At 31.5% G+C, this 8,403-nt stretch overlaps 2 long non-coding RNA genes across 7 annotated transcripts; both read right to left on the bottom strand.

The window, feature by feature from the left end:
• Window positions 3,268-6,152, bottom strand: LOC107628270. Of its 6 annotated transcripts, XR_002357295.1 has the most exons (6): window positions 5,674-6,150; window positions 5,303-5,357; window positions 4,974-5,018; window positions 4,348-4,432; window positions 3,993-4,188; window positions 3,268-3,564 (listed from the first exon to the last, which is right to left on the bottom strand). It is a non-coding gene; the product is annotated as an uncharacterized LOC107628270 (long non-coding RNA). The 6 variants fall into 6 exon arrangements; XR_001617673.2 differs by having other exon boundaries at window positions 4,348-5,018; window positions 5,674-6,152; XR_002357293.1 differs by having other exon boundaries at window positions 3,993-5,018; window positions 5,674-5,793; window positions 5,879-6,151.
• LOC110267581 lies at window positions 6,820-7,754 on the bottom strand. The gene is made up of 2 exons (XR_002355350.1): window positions 7,621-7,754; window positions 6,820-7,432 (listed from the first exon to the last, which is right to left on the bottom strand). It is a non-coding gene; the product is annotated as an uncharacterized LOC110267581 (long non-coding RNA).

Here is an 8,403-nt window from a genome sequence, read left to right as displayed (position 1 = left end):
CCGCATTGCCGCCTCGCCACCTCGCAACCTCGCCGCCTCGCCGCCTCATCTGCATTGCTTTCTGCTTCTGCATCTTGTTTCTGCTTTCTTGCTTTCCTGCTTTATTGCTTCTGCTTCCTTGCTATCTGTTTCTGCTTCTTGGTTTGGTGTTGGTGGTGGTGTTGGTGTTGGTGTTGGTGGTGGTGTTGGTGTTGGTATTGGTGGTGGTGGAGGAGGTAATTGTGCTGGTAGTGGTGAGGGTATTTTTGTCCGAAAAAAATTAAAAGGACGATTTTAATACGGAAAAAAACGTTAAGGATGATTCTAAATCGAAAATTACGTTGGGGACTGTTTCGATTCTGACCCTCAACGTTAAGGACCAAAACAATACTTATCTCTATAAATTAATATAATTTATATCTATATTTTCTAAAATTTACACACATGACAATTTAGTATTTATAATGGGTATATGATAACTAAAATTATTAAAAATCGATGCCCCAAAAATTTCTCATTTATATATACTTTTCTTAAAATTATATTAGCCGGATTTGGCCTAAAAATTAAAATTGGTTCATAAGAAAGAAAAGTTGACCCAACACTTTATGAAACTATTAATTATTATTTGTTTAGAAGAACTATATAGTAATTTATTTACTATATAAAAATATTAAGAAGGGTAATTCATGTATTAATCTGATTTCTGTAAAACCAGGTTCTTTTCGTTTGCTTTTTCAACAGAATAAACTACAATCTGCATGAACATGAATACTATGGCATGTAACTGTACTCTCTCAATCGATAAAACCTTCAACTTATATTATATATTGTGGATAACTTTCTTAAGCTCTTAATAAATCCATTATTAACATCTCTTGACACGAAGCCAATAAGAGAAGCTTTTTTCAAAATCCTATTTTTAATTATTGATTCATTTTATTTTCATTGGTTTCAATAAAGTATAAAATATCTGGTATAATAATATTCTATACTTTAAAGAAATCCACAGTTTGGTTCAGATCCATTGTTTCAAACAACATATCTCGTGTGCTTAATTTAAATAATGTAATTATTGCAAGGGAGAGGGTTGACGAAGATGTTACAATTCACAAAACATCGGCGGATCAAATCAAATAATAATTCATAGTGAAATGAGTGTCGATCCCACGAGAATTAACGGATTAAGCAAGCAAAATCAATCGATTAATCTAGTCAGATTAACAAATTAAGATTTTAAAAGGCTTTAAGCATAAACAACAATTAAACGAAGCAAAACAAAAGTAAATAGTGAGTGTGAAAAAATATATGATTAAAAAAGTTAAGGTTTCAGAAATGTTAGTCATCCGAATCAACACTTTTCACTTTTTACTCTAATCATACAACAATTCTTTTATGGCAAATCATTAATAATTAAATTTCAATTCCTTGGTACCCTAATCTTGCAACGATTCTTTTATGGCAAATCATTAGTAATTAAATCCCAATCCCTTGGTGATTCAATTTCTCTTTAACCTAATTAAAAGCTAATCCCTTAGTCACTTAATCAAGAAAATAGTTAAGCACGTCTCTGATTTATAAAATCACACAATTCATAAGAATTTAGCCTAATTAATTTTATGTCACTTATCAATCCAGTTTTAAAACTTAAGAATTATGAGAATCGGTTTTCAAGCTTAATTCAATTAATCACTTTCCTAAGAGATTAAGAAAATTCAAGTCAGAGAAGAATTGTTTCCCAACATATTCAAATCCTTTGAGGTGAAGAACGAAAACCATTTCTTAAAGAGGAATCAATTGCATCAATTAGAAGTAGAAAAGTTATTGCATTAATCCATAGAACTAACAGGGCTCCTAACCTTAACTGAGGAGAATTAGAAACTTATGTTCGTCCTTGCAATCCTTAAGAAAATAAAACTCAAAAGCACTGAAGCAGAGAAGATGTTAGAGCATTCTTCCCTTATATACTAACCCTAAAGACAGAAAATTCAAATTCAAACTTCTAAATTAAATTCAGAAATCAAATAGAATAAAATCATTTTTCTAATTATTTGCCACCGAGAAAATCTCTTCCTTAATTGCTTGCGATCTTTAATAACTATCATCATTAATGGGCTTGTGATTGATCCTTCAAAGGGCTGAGAAGTTGAAGATAGAAGGTCTTGGTTTGAGATTCTAGAGGAGGCAGCAAGACCTACGTAATACGTGGCTTGTTCCAAGTTATACGTGATATGAAGAATTGATCCAGGAATGTCTTCTGTGGGCTCACGTACAACGTGAAGTGGGCTACGTTGTACGTGAGCCAATTTTTCTTCAATGTGGCCTTATGAGGTGCCCAGGCGTTGTACGTGGTGAATTCCACGTACTACGCAAAAATCAATGCGCGTGAGGCGTACCTCACGTGTACGCGTAACGTCTCAAAAATCCTTTGTTGTGCGTACGTGTGCTGTAAGCGTACGCGTGACAGCTGCGTTGTACGTAAAATCTCCAGTGTACTATGTGAAAGGTGATAGTCACGCATACGTGTGACATGTGAAATTCCTCCTAGGTAGTACATGGTGGTTTTCAAGTTGCACCCCCTTCATATTCTCCTTCCAATAAGCTTTCTGTCTTTCACAGAAAGTATTCTGCTTGTTATTGTTTGTCACAAATAACTTTTTGTTTGTTGCTCTCTAGCCTCCTTTTTGTTTTGTTTCTTTTTGTTTTTCTTCTAAAATTTTCTGTAATCAATAAAATTCAAAGTAATATCCATTCCAATCTTAAATTCATTGATTATTCAAAAAAATTCTTAATAAATCAATTAAAATAAAGAAGAAAAAACACCACAGATGCGCACGCATCAAGGGTTCAAACTTCATGTACAAATTTTTTTTTTATTTGTTCATTTTTACTGATGATTTTAAGTTTGTGTGGGGAGTGAGAGTGACCATGAATGTGAATTAAATAAATAAAGGAGCGACTAACAAGTCTTGTGAAAAAAAATAGTTAAATTGTAATTTTGTAGGAAAAAATTTTGCATGGTATAGGGGCACATATTTTTTGGAGTAATTCTTAATTTTATTATATAACAGTTTTACAGTATAGTTTTACATGTCAAATTTATTCATAAAAGTTTTTTACTCTACTTTTTCTCTGGAACTAAATATAAACTAGATGAAAATAAGTGTTTACAAATGTTTTTAGAATACTCATTAAATATATTTTTGAAACATAAGGATTTCTTGTACATAAGCCTAGAAACTTGTATAGGAAGTAATCTCAAAATTCATGTTACCTCACTTTTAGTGATCTCTCTCAATTGAGTGGCTTGTTTGTTTTAATTCTCGATATAATATCTACAACCATAAGTTTCTATGAAAATGAACTAAATAACTATAACATAAGAAACCCACAACCATAAACTTTTTATGAAGGTATACAAATTAATAATGTTACCTATTTACACCTTATTACCCAGCAAGGCTGCAAAATGTGCAAGTTTCTGTATCTTTTCGTAATTGCGTTTCGCAATCGTCTCTTTTTCGAATATGGCATCCGACAGAACAACGGCTGATGCTCCCCGCGAAATATATTCCTCAATAGAGTCTGCAAGCAATTAGAGATTAAGACATTCATTTTCAATTTTTATGAGAATGATTAACAACAACAAACTTCAAGAACTACCTATATTGATTCCCTGAGAAGCAACCATAGAGACATGAGGAAAAGGCTTCTTGAGTAAATGGTCGATTATAAGAAATTTTGAAAAATATAACACACTTGATGCTTGTGTTTAATTGTATTAATACAAGAACAAGAATGTACAATGAAAACTATCAGCACAGATCTAGAAAAAAATTGGAGCCGGGATTACGAGATTAGTGCAACGCTCCTATGAGCCGAAAAGCAGATGACAAAATGCAAAGCAAGAAAACCAAAAGTGTATACTCCTCCGTGCAACAACATACACACTTTATCTATATTATTTGAATGTTCTTCAATATAGTAAACTAAATAGAACATAAAAAGCTAACCTTGACAATTTTAGCTCCTGCTTCACATACAGACAGTATCTTCATTAAGAACAATAAATCAAGATCAAATGAATGCTCAAAAAGATGCACAAGGTATGGAAATTAAGGAAGCAAGAATTCATGTTAATCGGATCTCCAAATTGAGCCTTACTTCAGTTGGAGTCATTGTGCCAGGAATGTATAAAACTTCACCATTCTGAATGTAATACATAACGTCGTGGTAATCGATCGGAGCAAAAAAAAAGAAATAAAGAAAAAGAAAAAGAAAATGAAAGAAATAACAAAACACTGTGACCAAGCACTAGCAGTTGTTATGTGACATCTTAATATAGTAATAAGATCTGCAAATTCAAACCTTAACAATTGCTGGACTCATCAAAAATTTTATGCAGCTTTTGCATCCTCAATCCTGAGAACATTCCCAACCTAGGAGCAGATATCTGTTTGATTCAGACAACTGTTGAGTAGAAATGTAATATCATGTAATGATTATCTTAAATGGGAGCCTTTTTTCATTTCTTCAAATTGTTTAGAGTTAACATTGAGTTTTGATGATCTATATGTAATAAAAAATTACAAATCATAAGAATCTGAAATAAAATTGTTTTACAAGCTAGTAAATACCCAACAATTTCATAAATACCCAACAATTTCAAATGTCTCAACTTTCAATTGTTTTCCAAAATTTGCAGAAGTAGGCTAATACAGTTATTATGTTAGTAATAATCCAAAGGAAAACATTTTGGCTATGAAGAATTTCACGAAGACAACGAGACGACAACAGCGTATTGACTATTTGATGCTTCAACCAGCATATTGACTCAGTGGTACAGAAAACAATCTCAAATTTCAACAAAACGAGACAATGCAATGATGTTTTCTCCATATCATAAAACTTAATGTAGGTTCATGTGAAGATACACTAAACAAAGAATATTGATGCAGAAAGAGAAACCAGAAACTTAAAGGGTGCAAGCATACTCCGAGTGACGTAGTCAGGTGCTCCTTGACCAGCTGGTTTAGAACCTAAAAAGACCAGAATTAGAACAAATGAATTCTAAAACACAGTTCTACAAGTAAAGTGATCAACCAGAAAAGATTAAGTAGACAACCTCAAAAGAGAAAACAAAATAAAAGCGATGAGAAACACACTACAAAAGACACAAGAGTTGAGGACATTATGCTAAATATGTCCTAATTCATTTTGATCAGCTTATAAATATATCCATGCAATTGTCCCTAAACTTCTTTTTTTTTCATTCAAAATAAATCGATAAACAAAATAAAAAGAATATGTAGAGAAAACTCACAAGTGAAATGCCATCTGCTATTGCAGCATTTGCAGCTTCATAGGCCACTTCTGCACTGTATGAAAGTGAAAAAGAAAAATTAAGGTCAAGGGTAACTGTGATTGAATACATTTATTCATAGGGTTAGTCTTTCTTAGCACACTTTTGATTAAACTCCAATACATTATCAATATTATAAAAAAAACAAGTTAGAATTAACATCTACCACCAACTGAAGCAAACAAGAAGCATGAATGAAATCTGACATCCACACAAATATATTATTAAATAAAAAAAAGGTAGTCTTGGCAAAGTATGTTAAGAAAAATCAAAATTGAAAATATGAAAAAAAAAACCATTAAATAAAAAAGAAGAGCAGAAAAAAGAGAAACCTGTTAGCTCTGAGGCAAGCTATGACACCAGAATTCTCAATCTGGAAGATTGTTTTGTCAGGTGAAGATGCTGAAATTGAAAGATAAACAACCTGAGGCTGTTGTGCTCTGCATAAAACTCTACCACACACAAGAAGAAGAAGAAGAATAAGAAGAGTGCCATTAGCAGAGTGGCCATTGTAATTGTAATTGTACACTTCTTTACTTGTGTTTACGTGCTCAGCTAAAAGGAATTAACAGCTTATCCATATGCAAGTTCCTGGTATAAATCCAAAATATCAAAATCTAATACAACATTGGAATTTGGGATCAGAGTTTGGTTTGGTTTTATTTATATCTATCTATGAGACTTTATGTACTTTTTCTTTTTGGGAGGATTGTATATTGACATGTGTGTTTCATACTTTCATTAGATAAGGTAACCATTCTACCACCTTTGGCTTCAATGGAATCGTGAACAAGTTCGCCATCATCTTTGTAATCTTGAGTTAAAGCTTATTGAAATTAAAAGGAAAAATTATATGTTTATTGGACTAAATAAAAATTATTATTATTATTAATGATACACAGTGATTTTTTAACTTTGTGTTCTATTTTTTTCTAATTGCTTATTTGACTAGAGTGATATATTGTTTATTTTCAATTTCCCTTAGTTTATAGAATATGAAAATATTTCTCTTTAATTTTGAATTCCTTTGGCTTACTAAAATCTATTTTCTAAGTTTTCTCTTGAAAAAAGAAAGAAAGACCAATGTTATCAAAAATATTTAAACATTACTAACTGCATAATTTAACCTTTAAATCAATATTTCTTTTTAATATACAATTTGGATACCATCTAAATTCTAATGGCAAGATTGAAACATGAGATGAGAGCATTGCACTAATTCAATTTCCAAAAGAAGTTAGCCTCAAACTCTGGTTCTTTGTAGAATGTACTTTATATACATGATTCTAATCAAGATAAAGTTTTGGAAGAATTGTTTATTAATCTTCTTTCATATCAACATATTCGGATGGTACAATTGCAATACAAAAAATATACATATATAATAACACATTGGAAAACTCCACCAAAATCAAGTTACATAAGTTATATGTCAAATTTAAAAACAAAATGCTATTCTATAACGGTAGAAATACCAGTGGCATGTCCTCTTGATGGTGGTAAGATACTTTGCAATTTTTTAATCATTTGATCTAGATCCTTCAACTTTTCTTTCTGACTAGCCTTCAGTAAAAAATTTTCCATCATTGAAAATGAAGCAGTGCTCATATGTCTTCCTCTTTCTAACAATTGTTTGGAGCACTCAAAAGCTTCTTGCACCAAACCCCAGGAGCATAATCCAGTGACTAGAAGATCCAAAGCATGAGAATGAGGACAATACCCTCTCTCAACCATGTATTTTCATAAACTCAAATCCAAATTAACACGAGAATTTTGGCAGAAATATTTCATTAGTGTCACAACTATTCTTATTTTCAAAACAAAATTCCTTTTAGTCATTGTCTGGTAAAGTTCACTCACACCTTCAATCCCCTTTGTCTTCTTCAACCCAAAGAACAATGTGTCGTAAGTTAACCCATCAAACTCAATGTGTTTCTCAACCATCTCATCCATCAAGAAAACCTTGGCACCATCTTCACAAACACAGATCTAGCCTCCGTCATTTGCCTCTGAGTGCAAAACGCTTTCAAAAGCACATTAAACTCATCAGTTCCAAACACCTTCCCTACAAACACATCATGCTCCATCCTCCTAAAAGAATCAAAATGGGGTTGATGTAGTTTTTGGTTCCCTTCCATGACATATTTGAAACAAAAATCACTCTTGATAACAAAGTTACATATAAAGAAGAGAAGTAAATGTACATGGAGTTTGTAGAGAGTATGAAACAATTGTCTAATTTCGATGAAGAAAGAAGAGGTAGAATCAAAATGAGTTACCTTGCGGTGGCTGGTGGGGAGCAATTTTAGTGGCACCACGGCAAAGTGATTCTCAAACTTTCAGCTGATCATTTATTTATTGAAGTTATAAAACTTTTGAAAATAATTTACAAAGTTTTTTTTATTTATCTAGGTAACCCACATATTTGAAATCTATTCAAAAGTTTATATCTGTAAATGAAGGATAATGCTAGGAGTGTTCAAATCTAAATCAGACCAGTCATAAAAAAAAAATTTTAATCAGACAAAAAGAAAGGCAAATCCAAATCAAAATAAACCACTCAATTTTGAATTTTTTTTATTTTGGTTTGGTTTTTATGCGGTTCAGTTTATGATTTGGATTTTTAAAACCAAACTGCAATACAAGTTATGTATAAACAACATTAATATAACCCTAATTTATCATGCTGTCTTGCACTGCAAACTCCCTCTAACAAAACCCTCCAACACAAGAGAGCATGATAAATTAGGGTTATGCAAGGTTCTGAATACGAACCAGTCATCAAACCATTCTAGCTACTGATTTATTGGTTTAATCGGAATAATTATTTTATAATAAAATAATAAATAAAATATAAATAAACGCATTGAAACATAATTATAATCTAATATAAATTTTAAAATGTGATCCAAATTAAAAATACTTCATCAACCACAATGTAATAATTTCATCTAAGTACAAACTCGAATGTCAAATAACAAAAGAAATAACCAAACATGAAATGTCAACATTAAAATTTATCATCATTAATAAAAATCCGCAAAAACTTGCTACAAAATTGC

This window comes from Arachis ipaensis, chromosome B02, assembly GCF_000816755.2.
Source record: "Arachis ipaensis cultivar K30076 chromosome B02, Araip1.1, whole genome shotgun sequence".
Classification (NCBI taxonomy): domain Eukaryota; kingdom Viridiplantae; phylum Streptophyta; class Magnoliopsida; order Fabales; family Fabaceae; genus Arachis; species Arachis ipaensis.
The sequence above is the reverse complement of the archived record's forward strand: the minus strand, read 5'-3'. Positions and strand labels throughout refer to the sequence as shown.